At 46.1% G+C, this 22,578-nt stretch overlaps 1 protein-coding gene across 1 annotated transcript in view; it reads right to left on the reverse strand.

Annotated features, from left to right (window-relative positions):
- Positions 1–17,731, reverse strand: part of LOC306809059 (serine protease inhibitor Kazal-type 5-like) — a 31,941-nt gene extending 14,210 nt beyond the window's left edge. The window contains exon 1 of the mRNA XM_079320173.1: positions 17,615–17,731. The gene's annotated coding sequence lies outside the window, so the exon portion shown is untranslated. The remainder of the gene's footprint in view (positions 1–17,614) is intronic.
- Between the last annotated feature and the right edge of the window lie 4,847 nt (positions 17,732–22,578).

Genomic DNA, 22,578 nt, shown 5'->3' on the forward strand with positions numbered 1-22,578 from the left:
CTTGATTAAAACATGAATGGAACTGACTTCTAAGTCATTGAATCAAATTATTTTCTGAGACTCAAAGGACGTGCCTTAATTCTTTTAATTATGAAATTCAGGAATTATCAGAAGCAGGGGTTTCTGCTGGATCAGAAGCTACATTCTAAAATATCATTAAAAATAAAATTCATGCCGTTTCTAACATCACTTCATGAGATTTCCAGCCCAGAGCTGTTTGAATATGATCTCAGCATCAGGCACCAAACACACACTGACAGCTGGAGCCACTGCCTTATTACCAAGTGTTGTCTCTAAATATGGAGAGTTCACTGCTTTTTCCACCACTGAGAAAGCATTATAATATCTAAATACAGAGCATCTAAATGGACTTTGCTCAGAGCATGCATTAAGCAGTGTAAGTTGGCAAAACAAAGGGAGAATCAGAATAGAAAAGGTTGGACTCGCCTTAATCGAAGCTTGACTGGCAACATCTGTGACAGAAAAACCAACAATGAAACCATACAAAAATCTTTGAAGGGAAATTTTAAAGCAAAAGCTTTTAATTAAAATACTTGATGCAGTTTCCTAATCCACCCAAATACCTCTTGATAAAAGCTAATCCAATGCATTATTTCATACTGATAGAAATTCTCTAATGCCCAGTCCTTTCTGGAACATTGCACTTTTTGTCATTCAAATGCAAAATCACATCCATTTTTTTGTGTGTGTGTCTTTGTGCCCTTCTTTACTGTGTTACTTTTCTCAGGCTTAAAAATCCAAGTTCCAAGGATGGTTCAGCAACTGTTTCTTCATTATTTTATACCCCTGCCATGGTAGTTGCATCAAACTCACATAAATATTTTTGGCATTCTTCACCATCCCTTAAAATTGGGATACCAGAGCTAGGCCATTGTTGTTTGTCCAAAATGACAAATTCCTTTTCAAGGCCCATTCCATTTGCAGTGCTTCATACAAATTATCAAATTAATAATGAGTCAGCAGGTGAGCAGCTGATACTTATTTCTTTTTACTAAGCCACTTAAAGCTGGTATAATATGTATCATCCTCCTTTGCATCCATCATCAGTGGCATTGCAAGGAACTGTCAAGCAATCTTCCATTAGTGCTTTTTCAATAGAAACCAGCAGGAAATTGAAAGACCATTGCTGCAAACCTAACTCCTGCTGAAGTCTATCTATTGTAGCCAAATTACTGCAGCCATGTGAAAATGCCTTCCTTAGCAAGTGTTGACAAGACATTACCATTTCTCTGAATTTACAAAAAGTTGTATTACATTTTTGTTCAAAGTTGGGCTTTTTATGGAAGAATTCAGTCCAGTTGGAAATTGGTATTCTTACACTTAGACAAATGGGAGTTTGGCTTTTTTTTTTTTTTTTTCTTCCTTAAACTGTTAATTCTATTAAAAATAGATGTTTTCATCTACCAATAAACTTCACTACTTCTACATGAAAAAGAAAGTAGTTAGCAAGACATGTTATATCAAACCAATACATGTAGAAAAAATAAAAATGGTGGTGTTCTGCTACACCACCATGCTTTTTAAAATACAAGGGCTCCTCAATCCTCTCTCTCTGCCTTTATGGGCACTCCCAGGCTGCGTCCTCTGCCAGTCCCAGATTCCAGCACAGAGAACATCACAAGTTACTAACCTGAGAAGAAGCAGAAAAATGCCAGAGCAAGGACCACCGAGGCACCTTCTATTTTCATGGTGAGGGTGGTGGCAGCTGTTTGCCTACGTTGACTCTACTAGAGCATTGCTCAATGAAACCCAAAGAAAGGGCTCAGGGCTGATCACATATATATAGATGACCAGGTTCTCCGCCTTCCTTGTGACATAACCTCCCCAAGAACCATCATTAGCTGCAAAAACCAGTTTGTTGACACTACTCTAAATTCTAATGATCCCATTAACACAATTAATTTCCATAAGGATGGGACATATTTGAGTCACTCCCTGCATTTTGTCAAGGTAAGAAAATTATAAATAGATCACTTCAGATTCCCCACACAGCCAGAGGGATTCTCACCATCCTCAGGGTGGTTCATAAGACAGCAGGACTCCAGCAACCACACCACAAATACCCTTTCACATCTCAACAAAATAGCTGTAAGGGTTTTATTTTAATAACTTGGAAAAGACAACAGGAAGGCCAGGTCACTCAAAACTCTAGAAGTCAGTCTGCTTTTATTAAAGTACCTCAGTATGAACCTAAAGAGTAAACACTCAGGAAACGCTGAAAAACATCACGTTTGAGGCTTTGTTGAAATTCTTTGGGTTTGATGCTACAGTTCTCATATCAGCTGTGTTAATGATAAAACCACACTGCCAAATCCTCATCCTTTCCCAGTTTCTCCCTGTTGTCTTCAGAAAAAACAAAACCAAAACCAAACAACAGTGTTATTAGTGAAAACCTTCCTTCAGCCCAGGTGGGACCTGGCAGACCATAATAGATGCTGCTCTTTGAGGTGTGCTGTTATTGATGGCAAAGGGTCCAGCAAAGCAGCCCTGCTCTGGTCTTTCCCAAAGAAGAGATAAGATGAAAGTAATCATCCTGTGCAGGGTTCCTCAGGAGTCTCAAGAGAGGAAAATAAAGATGACATCAAAGTTTTGGAATGTGATTTACGTGGGAAGAAGCTGTGTGCCTTGTCTCCAGTGAAAAGAGAAGAATTTGGAGAGAAAAGTCATTTGCAAGGCTTGAAAGGGGTGGATAAATGAGTCAGTCAAGCAAACCAGAGCAACGAGGGGCTGGAGCACAGGCTGTGGCTGTGCAGAGAGGCAGATCAGCACCATCTGAGGAAGAAAACATACTTCTGCATGACATATGTGCCTGGCCAGACAGGCCAGCAGAGCTCAGTATAAATCCTTGTAATAAATTGCTGCCACACGTTTCTCAGATCAGTCGCTCGCGCTCACAACTGGAGCCAAAGCCAAGGCAGCACAGCCCAAATTTGAGTGTGGCCACCCCTAACATTTCTTCTCAACCTAAAATCCTGTGCAGGCTCACAGTGGAGAATCTGTAATACAGTAGCAGACTGCCCAAGGTCATGCAGATGGTTCATGGCAGATCTGAAGGGCTGTGTAGTGTCCTGAATCATGAGATAATTTCTGTATGCGTATTTGGGCGTGGAATTGGAGGGGAGGCCAACAGGAAGAGAGGAAAACTAAGCTGACAGAGCATGTGTCAGTAAATCTTTGGGAGAATTGGAAGAGAAAGAGGAAAAAGAAAAAAAAAAAAAAAAAGTGTATGGTAGTTTAAAAGTGGTTAGAGCTTGGAAATCTATCTGAAGGACAAAAAAACCCAAAAGATGCTCTTTGTTCCTGCCCGTGAGTCAGCCGTGAGGTGGGAGGGTTTGGGAAGGGGAAATGCATTTTTATCGAGGGTTTTGTTCTCAAAATTTTATTTTCTTCCAAAAGTTCTATTCCTACAGAGAAAAGAAACAATTCCCTGAGTTATGACAGCTGGCTGTCTGCCCTGTTCCTGAAGGAAGCAGAGTAGGTGCCAAATCAGGTCAGACTGGCCAGGTGAGAGCAGCTCCCAGCCTGGCAGTGCAGGGTGACAAGGAAAAGGAGAGGGAGAGACAGGTCCTGACCCCACACTGGCCTTGTGACCACCCCATCACTCCCATATGGCCACCACTGCAGCCCCCTGTTACACCCACACCAACGTGTGGGAGAAGCTCAGAATGGCCCAAACACAGCTCAATACCAAAAACAGATCCATGTTCAGTAGCAAAACTCAAGAGGGGAAAAAAAAAATATTATTTCCAGCTTAATTACTACTGCACAACTACAACCTCCTAAAAAACCCAGCAATGGTATGAAATGTGAAAGGATGGAGAGGACCCAGCAAAGCCATATGGTTTGGAGGATTTTGAGTTGCACAAACCTGAGCACAATGAGGGATGACAGCAGGAGTGTATTAAGCATAAACCTTGTCTGACTCACTTGATTGCCTGTATTGATCGATTTACACCATATTGATCCTTCTACAGCATGAAGTCTCAATCCTGCACTGGAATCCAGACAGCTCATTCATTTTCACAGGAATTTATATCCCATAGGATTGGATCTGGAAGAGACATGATCCTGATGCTTTATTAATATATTTTTAGCACAACACCTAGCTATTCTTAATTTACAGATACGTGGCAAACAGCTGGAGAGCAAAATGCCACTGAGAAAAGCAGAGGAAGGCAAGAAGAGATATTGCAAAGGTATCTTTTGTTCATGTCTCAGTTAAAAAATTTGGAAAAGTAAACAGCATATAATGAGGCTGTGCCTGGTAGGACAGATCTCAGATCTCACTGGGTCTATTTTTCACAACATTCTGCTATGAAAACAGGAATCAGGATAAAAATAATCATGAAGGAGTAACTAGGAAGAGGCAGGAGAAAATAGAAGCATAACATGAAATTTAGGGAACCCCTAGGCAGCTGAAAACCCAAAAAGCTGGGCCAGCAGTGTGGCAGGCAGGACACAGCCACGATGGGCATTCACCTCTTCCCTCTCCAGGGCCCCAAGGAGAATGGGAAGGGAAGCAGACAAATGATTCATACCCCTAATTAGTGATGAACTCCTTTTCCTATGGCCATTCTCCCCTTTTCTAATGTTCCCATATTTCATTCCCCCACAGCCTGTGCCTGCACAGAAATATATCTATAGACAGAGAAAAATAATTGAGATGCCTTGTCCACTCAGGAAGTTGTTTTTCTTCCCATTAGTGCCATTGCACTGTTTTGCAGGCAGGATCACCTCCTTCCTAATGGGTTTAGCATCACTTAGGGATATTTTTACCAGGGAAAAGCTTCCTGGCAGCATAATTGGTTGGGATGGCAATAGTGGGGGTGTTTGGTTTGGGATTTTTTAGGGTGTTTTGGTTTGGGATTTTTTTTTTTTTTAAGGCAGTGGAGGGAGGGTTTGCTTGGGGATTTTTTTGGTTGGGTTTGTGGGTTCTGTTAAACCATCTGTGTTTTGGTAGCTGTTCACTGTTTGAATGCCAGCCTGCAGCCCAAGCAGCTCTGAAGTTCCCTAAGTGCTTGAGGACATGAGCTGTTCAGTCCCATTCTCACCCCAGAGCCAGGCAGTGTTTTGGGTGAGGCTCCAAAGCCACCACACAGTGGAACAAAAAGCCCTGATGAAGATCTGCAGCCCATGTTTCACCCACTTTTTCCCTGGCAGCAGTGTCAGTCTCTTTCACAGCACCAATAACCCTCATAAAACTGCAGACATGCCTATATTTCCACCAGATGTACTTTTCTGTCCTGATTAATGCAATTTTTACCTCCCACCATCTCTCTTCCTCTGAGGAGCCCCATCAGCACCAGTGCTCCACACCTAATTTCTATAAAATACTGAAACTTCTTTCTTTTGCAGCTGACCACTATGTCCATCTGCAACCCAGAGATCCTCAGGGAGAAAAGGGAAGGGCCAGAGCTCTTTGGCATATTTAACAAAGGAAGCACAGAGGAAATGGTGTTTTGCTTCACAGCCAAAGCTGAATCCAGAGCTCTCAGCTTCAGCAGTTTCAGGAGTTCATTGAATCACAAAATGGTTTGGGTTGGAAGGGACCTTAAAGCTCAACTCATTCCAACCCCTTGCCATGGACAGGGACACCTTCCACCATACCAGGGTGCTCCAAGCCCCTTCCAGCCTGGTCTTGGACACTGCCAGTGATGGGGAGCCACAATTTCTCTGGGTACCCTTTGCCAGGGCCTCACCACCCTTACAGAGAAGGATTTCCTCCTAATACCCAACTCAAACCCTTCTATAACTCCAGAGTGAGGCATTTCAAAAAGAAGAATTTCAGAGACACAGGATGGTTCCCTGTCCAAGATATTCATTTATGCACCCACCCTGGGTTAGACCTTGCTGCAAGTCTCACCCACCTCAGCAGAGCTTAGGAGGCTCCCTATCCACACATCCCATGCAAGAACAAGATTTATGATGCTGGAAAAAAGCTTTGCCTGCTCTTCCAAGACAAAAAATCCAGGTGCTGATCAGCCAAGAAGCCAGTGAACCCCAAGCTTCCCAAGATGGAAGTGAGTTGGAGTTTCTGGGCTGCAATAGCCACACGTCCAGAGCTCCCATTTGTGCCCTCTGCTGCTGCCCAGACCTCCAGGGAAACAGGGCTTGGTCATCCTGCAATCCCACTGTCACTGCAGGTCACCACAGTCCCTTCCCTTCAGCCAGGAAAGTCTCCGGAGCCCAAGGCAGAGCTCCAGCAGCCTGACATGTAAAAAGTCTTTCCTCAGAGTGGTGTTGGGTGTGCAGCCCAGCTGCTGGCTGGTCACAGCTCCTGGCTGCACCCCTGGAGATGCTGCAGGTGTTAAATCCCTTCATCCTGGAGCACTATTCCTGCTCTGGCAGCTCACCAAGGAGGAGGAATTGCTGGAGGCCAGGACAGGAACGATGGAAATTTCCCAATTTCATCCCCTTCTGAGAGTCAAGTGCACAGTGAATGCTATGCACCCATGAAGCCTCAGTAAAATGCATTTCAGAAACACATCCAGAGCACAGCAAACCCTTACTGAAGGATTAAAGACACACAAAAAATATATTAAAAAAAAAAAAAAAAAACAACCTCTGTCAAGTGAACTTACTCTACCAAAATGAGATAAAGTGGATAAACTTAATTTGGAATAATTGCTTTGTAGACCTCTGTGCACTGAGAGAATTTAAGAATTTCCCCCAAGTCCAGCATCTGCTGCAACCTCCTCTGGACCCAGTGTCCCATGAGTCACACCCTTCCCTGTCACCAAGTTTCTTTTCCCGCTCAAACCCACCTTTTTAACTCTGATCTGAAAGCCACAAGAAGCATTTTGGGTTATGGACATGCCCCTTGGGCATCCCCCAGCACAGAAAGCTCCCGGGTGTCCCTGTCACACCATGGCAGCAGTGTCCAGCCCCCGTGCTGGACCCAGAGCAGGAGCCTCCTCTCTGCAGCCCTTCCCAGGCCATGAGCCACCATGACATGTGGCTGACTGGCCTGGACAGGCCTTTGGCACTGCTGATTTGGCTTGACAGTGCCAGGGAGGAGGGGGAAATGAATCAGGAAGTGAGCAACAGTGAGAGGTGTAGGTCCAAAAGGCAGGGATGAGGCCAACTTTGGAAGATCACAATAATAGCATGTAACACATGCCATCTTCAAAGGACTAATGAATCCCTACAGGGTTCCCCTATTATTATTTGCATTTCACAGATGGATACATTAAGATGCAGAATATGCTGCATTATCCTCTGGGTCACACCTAATTCACTCTATTCATCCTTGGTCTTATGCTGGAGCTCATCCCTGCAGTGTGAGAGATCCTCCCACGAGGCAAAACAACTCTGCTAACTCCAGGCAGGTCTGCTTCAGGAACCACTGCTGTGTCTGGGTTCTGATTTGCACAGCACACCACACTGACTGGCCCTATTGATCTCTCCTGACCTTGAAAACTGATTAACTTATCAATTCTCCTTCCCTCCAATCAGGATTTGGAGTACAAGCAGCTCTGGCTTAAAGCTGGATTGAATTTTTTAAAATGTACTTTTTTTCTAGATGTGAAATTTAAGACAGAGGAACCCAGAGGAGAGATGCATCTGAGTGTTCAGCACACAATCCAGTCTCATTCCAGCCCTCAGTCTCAGCCAGGCTGTGGAAAGGACCCACCTTCCAGCCAGGAGCTTCCCTGCAGCTCAACAACTTTTGGTCACAGAAGAATAAAGCTGCCCTAGGAAACTGAGCTTGCTGAGAGAGCAAAGCTGCTCCCCAAGCTGCAACTGATGCCATGTGAGGCTGGGGATGCTGGAACTGGTCTCTGCATTCAGAGGGAGATCCAGCATTGAGGCAGCAGGCTCTCTGAGGAAGCAGCTGCCATTCCTGCTGTCAACACTCTCCTGGGCGGTTTGTGCTCATTGAGAATGGCCAGGCTGGAGATGGCAGGAGCTGGGGTTTGATCTGCAGGGCCTCAGCAAGTAACATCTGCACACTGAAAGGACTTCCCATGGCAAAGCACCACGACATCCCCTGGAGCTGCTGAGCACTTGGAGCCTCTGAAGGCCACCAGGACGAGCGCTGTGACAGCCCTTCCCAGAGCTTCACCTCCCCTCCAGTACCTGCAGCTTAGATAAGGGCAATCAAAATCTCATCATTCAGGGTGCAAACTGATCGCCTGCAGGGGTTAGAAAGGAGTTTTACTTGGTGTGCAGCGTTGCACAACTGCCAGGATTCACTGTGGGCATCCTCCAGCCTCTGCTGAGCACCAGGCGGGAGCACAGCGAGCAGCAGAGCCCAGCACACCGGCTGAAAAGCTGCAGCCACCACGAAAAACGACACAGCCCTGTTGTCTGGGAACAAAGCAGACATTTTTCTGACTCTGGATTCAGCTCACACATGGAAATGAAAGACAATGAGTGTCACTAGGCTACTGAAACAGCAGAATTTCAACAGAGGAAGAAAAAAAATCTGTCCTGAGATCATTTGCCTGTGGGTAGAGGGGAATTGCCTGGAGAGCTCAGAGAATTGTACTTGTGTAGCTCTGCCCCATCCTGGATGCTGCTCCATGAGTGGTACCAACAACCTGCCCCCATCAGTGAGCCCCTCCATGCCCCCCAACAACCCCATGCCCACCCTCCCCACCTGAACAGCAAGCCACAAGAACACAGTGTTGTCCCCCCTCAATTATTATTTATCTTTTATCAGCAGCAAGGGCTCCATAGGGCTGGAATTGGCCGAGGGGTGTGGTGGCCTAAGTGCCAGTAGCCATGGCTGCAGTGACAGCAGGAGGCCAAAAACAGGCCCGGTGTGGGTGGTGGCTGCTCTCAGGTTCAAGTATCACCACGCCCCGCTCTCCTAATTGCTCTGTGAAACTCTGATCTCTGCCCCATCCCACAGCCAGCCCCTGGCAGGTGCCCTGAGCCACCCATGGCATCCCCCAAAGCTCCAGCTGCTCCTCCAGAAGAGCCCACAGCAGGAGGAGACCCCAAATTTCCTTGCCCTGAGAATAAGGCATTGCAGGACCTATATGTGACAGAAAAGCAGTGTCATTACTTGAGGTGTCTGTTAGATATTAGGAAGAAACTTCACTATAGGAGTGGCAAGGCACAGGGTGCCCAGAGAAGCTGTGGCTGCCCCATCCCTGGAAGTGTCCAAGGCCAGGAAGGGGCTTGGAGCAACCTGGGATAGTGGAAAGTGTCTTTGTCCATAGAAGGGATTGAAACTGGATTATAATTATATTTAAAGTCCTTTCCAATCCTAATCATTCTATGATGATCTGTGTCTCCTTCCATATCCCCCAAATTTAGGGAGACCATAGAACAAACATTTTCATTTGGTGCACACATCCTGTTCTTAATTCAAAAACTGCAGAATCTGTTCAAGGCACCCAAAATTATCATTTTTTAGTCACTGTACAGCCTTTCTCCAGTGTGCTGGTGATGCAGCAGTACCTGGGAAACAGGGCAATTGTTCCTTCACACAATATGTGAAAAGGTTTAAACATTTTTTTGTGGATGGGAGGCATTTTGCCAAACAGCATCAGTACATTCAATAGCATCACTCTGGCTGCTGAAGGAATAGTTCAGCCTTATCAAAGATAATGGCACAGCCCTTGATGCTGCCAGAGAGAAACCACCAGAAATGCATCAGTATTTTGGGGATCCACTTAATACACTTAAAGCATCTCCATTCAGTCCTCATTCACACAAAAAAACCCTAATTTTCATGCAAACATGAATCTGGAATCTGCTGCCCTGGGCTGCTGTTGAACACTCCAGAGGAAATATTTGCAGCCACCAAATTGCTGCAGGTTTGTGCCTGATTTTCAGCTGGTACACTCACTACTGAGCCAATCACCCCTGTGCTCAGCAGGGAGTGTTTGCCAGGCCCTTTCTGGCAGCAGCACAGGGACACCATGACAGATTCCAGCCAGGGCAGCTCCCCCTCACACAAACACCACACTTGTGACACAGAGCTCTTATCCCTGAGCAGGAATGTGCTCACCCTGGGAAGTCCCAAGTTTTACCCTGTTACATTTAACTGCCTCTGGCTTTTTGCCTGCATTTGAAAACTATTTCCCACAGCACAGTAGCCTGTGCACCCATATCCAACCCAATAAACATTCCATTTTCCATTGCAGCTGAATCACCAGGATAATGGTGGAAATAACTAACAAGTGACTGATGACCAGTGGGAACAAACTGGTCACCAGCACTGGCTGACTTGGGAACTGGCAACCAGGAGTGACACATGGCAGGCAACAGCATCCCAGGTCTGAAACAAGGGCAGGAAAGACCTGGATCAGTGCTATTTCAATTTTTTAAAGGAACATCTAGATCATGGTCCAGCCCTTTTCATCACCAGTTAGAGCCTGGAAGAAGGGTCAAACCAATAAAATTTCAAGTGGGCAGCAGGGGTGCTCAGCCTCATTTGATATTCACTTTGGCCTAAAACATCTCATGTTCTGGCTGAACATATTCCATAATGCTACAAGAACCACAAAACAGTCTTTCCTGGTGGACCATTGCAATCTTCCAGTCTGTGATCTCTTCCAGGGATTGCATTGCATTTACTCTTTGCTTCCCAACTGAAAATAAAGCCATAATCCAACATCTCAGCTGCAGGAACAGAGCCTTCTGAATAGGATTGAGGAAATTTGCATAATGCTTGTATCTGTAGCTTTTTTAGGGAGCTGAATATGCCACACACCAGCTGTTGCACATGAGCACATCTGTGCAAATGGGAGCACACTGCACATACAGCATGAATAAAAAATTAAAAAAAAAAAAAAATTAAAAAGAGACCTCCCCTTTGCAGCAGTGAGCTCATGACAGCCCTGGGGCTGGGGAGCAGATTCCTGCTGCTGCCTCAGGAATTCCCTCTTCATTTCCTTCAGTCCTTGCTTGTAGCAAGATATGCCTCCCATGTTTGCAGAACCCTTTTCTTTTCTAAATGTGCTGCATGTTCACCTGATCCCTGCTGCTGCCTGTCCTACCCTCCAGCTGCCTTCACTGCAGAGGTTCATCCTTGGCTGAGTTACTGCCTGCCCAGCTCTGTCCTCCTGGCTCAGGATTAGACAAACACCACTCAGGGCCCAAATGCTATTTCTGTCTTGTGTCCACCCTGTGTCCATGTGCTGTTGGCTGGAGTGCTGACTTCAGGGACACACTTTGCCTTGCCAAGCACAGCTGGAGGTGCCACAGAGCATCCTGTTTCCAAAGGTGCAGGACAGAAACACCTGTGATTCACTCTGGAGCACACAAGTGGAAAGGACCTCCTGGGTCATCAAGTTCATCTGCTTGTCATCACCAGTAACCACATCACTAGATCAATTAGGAGCTGTTTGATTGGCCTATCACAGCTAATGGGCTCCCCTGTCTGGCAGAGGAATAACAGGATCCAAAGGTGATGCCAGGCTGGAAACGAGGGGTGACCATTTAACGGTGCCTGGTCTGCCCAGGGCACCCCTGTCACCCACACATTTTCAGTCTAGCCTGAATGTTATGCCAAGACCATTTAACCAGTGGCTTTCTGCTCCAAAATATGGTCTGGGAATCTCTGGGCAGCAGTTCTATGTCCATGAGCAGCAAGAAAGAAAAGCAGTTTCCATCAGTTGTGTAATAATACAGTTACTGAAGTTTGGGTGGGTTATCTTTTAAGGAATTGCACCTTCCCTGGGCAGCACCAAAAAAAGCAACAAGCTGAAAGAGGAGGTTCAAAAAAAAAAAAAAAAAAAAGAAAAGAAAAGAAAAAAAAATCACTGCTCTGAGCAAAACAAGAACTAATTCTAAAGAATCCTCTGGCTGCAGCTTTAAAACCCACCCCAAGCACTACAACCATCCCCAGGTTTACAAAAACAAAGAGTTAAATGTAATTTATTATTTGTTTTCAAGGTATGGCATCGAATAATGAATAAAAAATACCATATTCTTGTGCCCTTTTCCCACATGCTTTTGAAGATGCCCTCTTGCAGATTAGACTGACATCTAAGATAATTAGCATATCTTCAGGCTGGAGATTTAATGAATAACAAACAAATAATAAGTCTCTCATACTTACTAAAAAGCCTGGGCAACCTCTGTTCTAGTATTTTCTCCTGAGCAAACATATATACACTGCACCATGGTTATAGGGGTGCTAAGATTCACTTTCTGTTCATTATCAGCTCCAGAACAAAAAATAACCAGAGAAACCTAAAGACTTGAGTCAATTTTTTTTTCAGTCAAAATAAGAGGTTTTGCTTCATTCTTGAGCTTTTCTATATTCCACATTTCACATAAACCCAAAATACCTCACTTAAATGATGCAAATCACTGCAACAGCAACTGCAAATCACTGCAACATCCCAGACAAACACAAAAACAAACATTTCTCATTCCATGGGGCAATGTTTCAGCTTTGTGTGGGATGCTTATACTATGTGATTTAGTGGAATTACCCAGAAATGACAGCACACTCTACACAAGGGATCATGAATTTGTGTCAAGAATGTAATGGAGAGGATTTTGAGTCCCTAAGTAACAGGGCATGAATTCACCTTCCACTGAGCAACAGGACTAACAGTGAAGTTCTGCTCAGGGATGGAAGACAACCCTGCAGCTTCTCATTGGAGATTTGGGGACCCCTCAAAATTCAACACCCCTGAAAAGGTGCAAAATTGTGTAAAAAGAAACAAGTAAGTATTTACACGTGATTATGGCACTGTCCAAGGGAATAATTGACTGTCTTTAGTGGGCATCCAAAGGCCTTTTCCAAACATCCTGCTCAGTGCAATGGGAACAACAACAAAACATCAGCTGTGTGCTGAATGCTGATGATGTGATCCCTCACCTCTCCCTTCTCTGAGCTGGGGAACAACTCCTGGTGAGGTCTGCAGGGTCACCACCAAGGAAGGATGGAGAGAACAATCTTGATGGCAAGATTCAGCTTGAGGCCAGGACCAACTCAATAAAATGCTCAGAAATGCTTCCCCAAGTGCCTTATCATGAAATTCAGGGTCACCCCAAGGTGCAGAGTGTAGTACCCTGAGGACAGGCTTGAATAGGTAGGACTTGTACAGTAAAGATACAAATATTAAATCCAAATGAAAACAGACCAAGGCTACTGGCACATAAAGAAGGTCTTTTAAACCAAATATTGCGGGAAAGCCAACAGTTTGACAAGACATGTGGCTTGGGAAAATGCAGTCTCCAGTGGAGGAGTCATGAAAATTTAGTATCCTTGAAGAAAAGCATAGGAGAGAAGCCAAAAACAGTCGGGGGGGAACAGCAGGCTGACAGCTCTGTCAGGGCTGCAGAGAGGGAACAGGGCAGGACACCACGTGTGCATCTCCATCCAGAGAAATCTGAAAGGCCAGGTGAATGAACAGCAGTGCCCTGGTTTCAGATGGGGCTATTAACATAACCAGCACCTCAGAAACCTGGTGGGGGGAAGATAAGCAGCAGAACATGGTAATGAGTGGGTACAAATCCAGCAGGAATGAGAGCAGGGTGTGCAGGTGGAGGAGCTGAGCATCAAAGGAGAGCTTACCACAGAGCTCAGCCGAGATAACTGTATCAACAAATAGTTGAATCTGTCAGGATTGCAGCCCCATGAACTGATATTACAGTGTTAGAGCTGTTCCATCCTCCACTCACCCACAACAGGCCAACAACAGCAAAACCTTGAGGGAGATGAGCCAGGCTGTGTGGATACAAGCAGAGACAAACACAAACAGGAGGTGTCCCTCTCCCTGCACACACTGACAGGAGGGAACATGTTTACATTGAAAATGGAAAGTTACTGCTCCCTCCAGCAGTAATTTGTGACCTCTGACACAAAAGCCTCTTCAGCACATCCTGAGCAGCACCCAGGAACCAGCAGATTTGATTTCACACCCATGGCCAAGGGCTCTTTGCACCTTAAAACTGACAAATCTCGAGGGCAGCCTTGGAAACCTGCTACTGTAAGTTTAGCTTGAGGAGGGTACTGCCTAAACACACAGGCACTTGTTCAAAGAAAATTAAAAAGGAAAAGCCCTTAAGGAAAAACACACCCAGGAGGTGGGCAGACCATTTGAAGAAGTCATTATAGTAAACGTGCATTGCTTTAGGGAGAAAAAAAAATCCGAATAAAAGCTAGTGTGCTTAAAGTGAGACAATTAACAGTAAAATGAGACTAAGGAGAAGCACTGTCCAAATAGCAAGAATGTAAAAACCAAGACTAAAATCTAAAGTCTGCAACTGTGCCAAAATACTCCAAAGACTGAGAAGAATTTTCCAAGCCACAGCACTAATAACAAAACACACTGAAGAGTCCTTGATCACAGGGCTAAGGGAGCCTCCAAGGAAGATAACAGCAGAGTAGAAAAGCTAAATTAACTTATTCACAATAAGCTGATAAATCCTGATAACACAGAGCCACAGCCAGGGATTAAATCCCTCCCCCCTCAGCAGCACTGAAGGTGCTCAAATGTGCAATTGCCCAGCTCAGGCTCCAGAGTGCACTTTGGGGGAAAGGGAGGAAAGCTCATATAAACAGAGTAAGAAAGCACACAGAGAGAAGTGGCAGACTGGGGAAGACTCATCACAGGTTTCTGGGAGGCAAGTCCTGCCTCATCAGTCCCTCTGAGTCCCCTAAAGTGTGGGTAAGTGAAGGCACTGCTTGACACAATGACCTTCTCTTTCTAATGAACCAGCCACGAGAATGTAAGGTGCCATCAAGTAAAGGAAGAGTTTCTTTGAGTTAAAAATGGTTAAAAATGGAAGCAGTAATAAGAGGTCAGCTCTCCCAATGGAGGTGAGACCCCACAGGCATCTCTGCAGCTCTCTGCTTTTTGTAAATGACTATGAAGAGGCAATTAGCAAAGGGACAAATTGAATGATTTGAGAGAGTTCAAAGCTTTGAGTCAACTGAGAGAAAACCACAGGTCACAGTGGCTGGACAAGAAGCTGGCAGACAGATTTCAGTGTTGAAAAATGGAGAGAGGAGAAAAGCTTGCTGTGCTCTACCTGCACATTACAGCTTCACAGTACCCATCACTGTCAGGGGTGTATTGAGGAGTTGTGTGGCTAAGGTCACAAATAAATGTCACATCATTGCCAAGGAGCAATCAGGAAGGTTTAGCACCTGATAGGAACTGTTAGGAAACATGGAGAGGATAAAACAAATTATTTCTGTCATGGTGCCTTATGATTGCTGGGTTTGCCCAGCTGCACAGTTGTGGCACTTTGGCCTTCCTCATCATCATCATCACAGGGATTTAGAGAGGTACACACAGGGCACAGAGAACACCTCTCCTGGCCACAGAGAGGAGCAGAAAAGGGAAGGGCTTTTGTATAAACTCACAGTCACTCCCACAGTGGAAAACAGGCCATAGAGGGAATATGATCACAACAGTCCACAAAATCAGGAGGAACCCACAGAAAATAGAATAGCTGCTGTTCAGGATTACTCACAGCACAGAAATAATGGAAACTAAACAAATTATCATATAGTATGTTTAAGCAAACAAAGGGAAGTTGTTTTTTTTCCCCTCCCCATAAGATGTAATTGCATTGTGGAACTCATTGCCCCGGGATGTTGTGGATGCCAAACACATCAAGAGAGTCAAAAGTCAATTAAACAAATTCATGGACAGGTCCATCAGTGGCTATTAAACATGATGATGGAGAAGCAGCCTCTGGCTGACAAGTCTCAGAACCACATGAAACTTTATCACAGGAAGATTTACTTTGTGCTTGCCCTGTTTGTTCCCCTCAATATCCACAGCCAACCTTGGACCCAGGTACTGAGTTATTCCAAGTTATTCCAAGCTGGGGCCAGCTCTGAAAGTTGAAGTGAGCATTTTCAGGTCTCAGCACATGCCAGCTCTGCTCTAGAGTTCTGGACTTCCTCTTTGTCCCTGTCCTGAAGTGACATTAATCTTTTGAACACAGGGTGGATTGCCAACATCTTAGGCCAAAATTTTGGGCTTTAAACCTCACGAGATTCCAAGGACATGAAATCCAAAATCACACCCAGATGTCAGCCCTTTGTTTGGATGTCATGATTTACACTGTGAGTGACACTTCCTCTTCTGTCTCCCTAACAATGACAAAACAAAGAGCTATAAACAAAACCTGACTCCAGATGTTCTTTTGCCCTCATTAGCGACCAGCTTGGCTAATACTATTTCATCAGCCCTTTGTTTCAGGGTGGCAAGCCAACATCAGCAACTCAAGGACACTTTGATGGGCTCCCCCCACTTGGGATACAACAAATTCCCAAGACACTCCTGCCCAGCACTCACTGCAATAACAGGGCTGAATTACTGCCCTCGACAATGTTTGGTACGTGGAAAAACTTGTGCTTGCTAATTACCACGATTGCTCCATAAAAATCCCCCTGGGGCAGCAGTGTGCAATCCTGGCAAGCTGCAGCAGCCCAGGTGGAGACAGCCTTTCCTTTTGAAGAGCCTCCCCAGCACCCAAAGTGTCCCACCCACTCACCAAATCTATTCCTAGACATAGCAGCTCTGTTTATTTTCCACACTGAGTCTTGCACTGGTGCAAAGGGTAAGAATCAGGCCGGACACATAAGTAGGCTACAAAACAAAGATTCTTCCTCTTCCTTTGAAGCCTACCATCCATTATTTTTGATAAGAGGTGCAGCAGATTTATTTCTCTGGTTTGAGCACTCCTAAGCCTCTTTACTAAGCCTGGCAGCAAGAACCTCAAAGCAGATGCCAAACTCTGCAATCTTTTTATGTGTGGTAGAAATAATCCCTTTGCCTGGTGCCTGGGAGGGCTGAACCCTGACATCCACAGGAGCTGCTGATGGACCAGCACTTGGGAGCCAAGGCAGGGCCAGCAATGGTCTCTTCCCCCCACAAATTCTGTTTTCTCTGTAGGCACCAACAACCACACACTTTGCTTTTTTCTGGCCTCCAGCCTCACCCTTGCACCAAAGTTGGGAGGAAATACTCAGATCTGACCCCAAAGCCCATCACACCCCCCTGTGCCAGTTCCTCTAACACAGGATCCTTTACTCCTCCTCCTCCCCCTGCAGCTTGACTTCTGCCTTTAGATGCTTTGTGAGTTGAAGAAGCTCAAAGAAACTCATGTAACAGGGCAGCCCAGCTCCCAAAGCCATCCCTGCTCCCAGATTAACACAGGCCAAGCTAACAAGGTCCTTTGGCTGAGGAACTAGATGAGTCACCAAATCCCAGTGCCAAATCCCCAGTACCAGGGTAATTGCAGACATTTTGAACCAGATTAAGTTGCAAGGGCAGAGGGAAACTAATCATAGAAGGAATAAATCAAGGGGAAACACTTGGCACTTCACTTTTGGCAGGGAGAGGCCGATCAACTTTCACTCTGGAGGAATAGGAAGTGAAAGAGGGAAGATTCACTTTCACTTGGCTCCCAGGATGTCCAAGGACTTTCACATCCCTGCACAGAGAACAGCTGCTGTATGTCTTTACATCTCACAATGATAGATTCCTCATTTAAAAATAAATCAGAGGAGCCTGGGATAGGTGCCAGCACATTTCTCCCAGTTTTCCCACATCCTACATTTTAAAGGCAGCTGATGAGCTCCATCCTTGCTGATCCCTCATCCTTCCTTTAATAACTCCCCATGTTCCCATTAAAACCAGTGCATTGCCCTTCTCACCTTTAAATTTCCCCAGAGCTGTAGTTCCCTACTTTGGCTGTTCTTGCTCAGTTTTGTATCATGTGGTGTTACTGCTTTGACAGCACCAGCATTCTCTGAAGTTTTTTGGGTTTTTTTTTTTTTTTTTTGTAACTTTTCTCCACAGGCAGTACCACTGAACCCTTTGTGTAAAAAAAAAAAAAAAAAAAAAAAAAAAAAAAAAAACCCAACACCTCTACTGGGATAATCCATCTCCAGAATTACTACCTCATCAATCTCCTGTGAGAATGTTTTGGAAGTTAAAAATCAATAGTTCAGGCACAGCTGGAACCAACACTTACTCTCCACATATTGAGCTCAACCTTTGGGTTGATATTTCCCCCAAAACTTATAAAAGGGACCCAAGTTTGCAAACAAGGTGCCCAAGCACATCATGTTGAGCAACACAGAGGCTATCAAACCTGGGATCTCATTACACCCTCTGCCTCCCACTCTGGGTTGTGTTCCCTTGTCACATCTTGTTTCAAATTAGACCGAGAGCTCCTCACGCCAGCGGCACCACTGCACCACACAGGATTAATAAGCTAAGACTAAAGACAGCTCTCAAAAGCACAAAAAAACTTGCAACAAACAAAGTGATGTGGGGAAACTCTGCCCTGGATAAAGAACTCTCAAGATGCTTGAATAACTTCATGATATCCGTGAACTTTGCTTTTCTATCATGAGTTTAATTTTTACTTTTCACTTTTAACCCCAGCACTCCACAAATTAAGTGAACCTAAATTAAAAGATGTTTTGCACGGTATAAGATTTTTTTTTTTAAGTGTTTCATCAGCATAGCTCAAAGATTTAAGCAATCCATTCAAACTGGGTCATTTGTGTTGTAGACAACAGGGCACACTCAGCAAGCAGGGGATAAGGATTTCAGTGGCAAGAAAACAGGCAGTTTGTCTTTATCAGCAGGCTGCTCCCAGGATCTCACACCCCCCAAATCATGGTTTTATCACAGTCTTCCTTCTGGTTTAGGACTTGCTTTGGGAATTAAGTCACCCCTGCCACAGTAACATCTGGCTGGGGAGGTGCTGCCTGCTCAACTTCCCACCAGACTGCACCCAGAGCCCCTGGTGCTGCCCTTCCATCAGGGCACACAAAGATGTGGCATTTGGGTATCTGGCCATCAATTCCCAGGGGCTTTACACCAACTGAACAACTTTTCCCACAGCATGAAGAGGCTGACCTGGAGCAGTGTCTGGTTTTTATCAGCAAGGGTACTGAAAATCCCAGAAAATTGAGAGATTTGCCAGTGGCTACCAAACAAGCCAGTGGTTAAGGAAAGTGCTCTTTTCTCTGCCTGGAGCTGAAGCTGGGATTGAGTTCACTGTCCTCATTATTTTTTCACACTCTTCTGTTGAGGTCCACAATAACAGCTCAAGGTTTGGGAGAGCTCACCATGTGCTGCCATTTCACCCAGCTGCAGCTGAGAGTTTCATCCTTCTTCATTCACCATAATTTCTGCAACTGGAAGCTTTCACTATGACAGGAATTCCCAGGCCAAAAAATATAATTCTAATAGTTGAGCTTCCCAACAGCAGATCAGATGTCACTGCTTCCCTGAAGCCTAAAAAAAAAAAATCCTTTCTCCCCTTGCCCACCCTCCCTAAGAACATCATCTTTGAGGGTTCACTTCTCCCAGGACTGGCACATTATCACTGGATTTTGCTTCCACAGGAACTTGCAACACTAAAACTAATGCCCAGGTAGTGGTTCTGGTGATTTTCTTTAGTAGGCATGGCAAGTCTGCCTTAATGGCAGCACCTCCTTGGACAGCACTGCTGTCCCTGGCACCATGGACCTCCAGAGAAGGTGGGTCTGGGGGCTACAGAGGGACAAATGAGCACACTTACAGAAAAGACTACCACTAGAAACCAGAGCTGCCATTCCACGGGAAATTCTCAATTTCAAACAATTAGTTTTGCCTTTAATCATCCTTCATGCAACCAATGGACAATGGGACTTGCAGGCAAAATTCAACCTCCCTGTCTTACCCTTTGCTTGCAGCTGTTGTTACAAAAACACACAAATGAGACCATCATATTTGCATGCCATTTAACTTGGCATGACAGTTTTCCTTCCTCAGGCTGGGTGGTGTAGGGCTGTCCAGGAACAAAACCCTTGTCTACAGAAAAAGAGGAAGAAGTTAGTTATCTCCTGCCTTGTCCCAGAGCTTTGGAGTGAAGGCACTTATGGCAACAGCAAACAAGTGCTCAGCAGCACTTCAGTGATGTGGTTTAAGCAGAAAAAAATAAAAAACCTTTTCTTGAGCACGGAGCTAAGCAGGCCCCAGGCAGTAATGGGTACATGAATAATAAACCCAGCTGAAGCAAGATGCATGAGTCAACCCAGATGAAGAGTTCCTCTTGGTTCCTCCCTCCCCCCTGCCTTTGGCTGCTCCTTGGAAAATCCATATGCGTTATAAGGGTGTCCACAAAACAAACATTTGGCTGCTTTCTTCAAGAAACCTTGGAGAGCCCAAAACTGGCTGTGTGGGCTGAGTACTCAGCGGGGTACAGTAACCAAAGCAAAGAGAAACCTCCTCAGGGGCTGTTAGAGCATTTGGGATGGGGGAAATGGAGCAGAAATCTTTGTAGAAAAGCTATTTACATCTGTTTGACCCTTGTAAAACAGGTCCCCAGGCTCTTCCCCACTCAGAGGCATTTGGATGACAGAGCTGCAGCAGCAGTTTGATCCTTCCCAGGGGAAAGGAATGGGGCAGAGCCTGCAGGGATAACCACCAAGCACACACCTGGCACAGGCAGAGCTGTCCCACCTGCTCTGCCAGGCAGGAAGGAACAGCAGGAGGCTCCCTGGAAGGACCAGGTGCTGCCTCTTGGCTCACAGGAGGAGCCAAGGAAAGTGAAAGACACCTGCACCCTCCTCCAGACTCCACCCAGGCTGCTCCTCCCCGGGATGCTGCTCATCCCCTCCCACTCAAATCCCTTGATGTGCTTGCCAAAGGCCAGGCTGCCCAGGAGGGTCTGGCTGCCCAGGGGCTGTGCAGGGCTGCAGCTCAGCTCTGGTGCCACAGGGCCAGGTGGCTCTGGGTCTGCTCTTCTCTTGCTTTGTTCCAAATGCCCATTGCAGATTTGCAAGTTCTCCCATCCCAGCAGCACATGCTGGCCCCAAACCTTGGGAAAGCCAATCCCATGAGGTACAGAGAAGGGGGAACTCTTGTACTAAAATTCTTTGCTGAAATTGGTGTGAATGCACACAAGTGACCAACCCATGCCAGGCATGGCTCCTGCTGCTGGTCTGGAGCCAGGCTCACCCACAGCTCACTCTGCCTCCACATCTGCCACTACCACAACCTTCCTCACCCCAAGGCCAGCACCACCTCCACTTCTCCCTGACTCACGAGTGGCACCAAGCCAGGAGCAGTGTGGAGGTGGTCTGCCTGCTAGGGACCATGAACAGCAGAGAAATGGGATGACAGAGGCCTGACTTGCACAGTTCTACGCCCAGCAACTTTGTGCCATGGGAGGCACACCACAGGGTCCATAAGAGGTGCAGGTGAATGCTGACACACCTGCACAGTGTCTGTCCTTCCAGAAAAAGTTTCAAGTGTGGTCTTATTGAGGACAGCACTGGGTGTGACAGCTGGGTTCTGCCACTGCTTATACTGCAGGACAAAGCCTTGCTCTGTCCACTACTCTAGGGAAAGAGAAAATGGGGTTTAATTCCTCCTCCCACCATGGATGCCCTGCAGCACATGGACAATGCACAGGGCTGACACACAAACCCCAGGAGCTCTCTGCCCACCCCATGGATGCTCCCTCTTCCCTGGATTCCCACTGCACTTGGAATCCTCCCCAGGCACCACGAGCAGGCAGGTGAGCACAGCCTCCTCCTGCAGCCTGTTGAGCAAGCAGCAGTGGGTGGGCACACACCCAGGCTAAACACAGCCCCAGCAGAGCCACCCCACGCGCCGTGCTCGGGCCCAGGGCACCAAACACATTCTTGCTGTGGGTGTGCAGGTTCCCGTGCTCCTCCCGGGAGAAGCCGGTCTTGCTCAACCCCACTCAGCTCTGGTTTCCCCAGTGCTGAACCCGGAACCAGATTTCACTCCCCACTGACCCTGCCAGCCCTTCTTGCCACACAGCTCAGTGCCAGGAGAGTGCCCCGTGCCCCACTGCCCATCCCTGGGAGCCAGGACCAGCGGGGAGGGAAAGGCCTCTGGTGCAATTGCCATTGTCCCTAATCCCTGTTTTTGACCAGAGATGCTTGGCACCTGAAGGACAGGGATTTTAAGGCTTCCTGTGCCTCCTCAGCACAGCCTTTACCTCCTTGTGACACATCAGAGCTTTTGCAATCCAGGTTAGCACCAATCTGCCCTATTTCAACTTCAAAGCACTTCACAAACATTAACCAATTAATCTTCTCACTGCCCTCCAAAGGAGGGGAGCATCCTTATTTTTTATCTGTTTCTCCATCAATGAGAAGGAGAGAGTTGAGTGCTTCTCCCAAGGCTGTCTGCACTTGACTCCCAGCCCCAGGCTGGGGCCCTCAGAGGAATGGACAGGTGCACCTCAGACTCAGGAAATGCTGCAGGAATCACAACACCTAAACCAAGCAACTTTGGTTTCCTCCATGCCTGACATGATTCACCTTTTGGAGCATTTTCTGTTCACCATGAGTCAATGACTTGGAAGAAAAATTATCTGAGACAAGTGAGACAGAGGAGGCCACTGACAGAGCAACCAAGATCAGCTGGAGAGCCAGGGGCACACACAGTAAGAGCTTTTAATAAGCCAGGAAAGTCCTACATTTTGCAGTAAAAAACAGAACTCAGCATGGACAGTCCCAGAGTAAGGGGACAAAGTTTGTCTACCTGTGGTCACATCAGACAGCACAAGCTACTGGCAGTGCTTAGCTTTGCTAAAAACTGGGGCAGAACATCCCAGCTCATTCTGTACTTTAAATCATCCTTA

Source organism: Erithacus rubecula (genome assembly GCF_903797595.1).
Source record: "Erithacus rubecula genome assembly, chromosome: 16".
In the NCBI taxonomy this organism is placed as follows: domain Eukaryota; kingdom Metazoa; phylum Chordata; class Aves; order Passeriformes; family Muscicapidae; genus Erithacus; species Erithacus rubecula.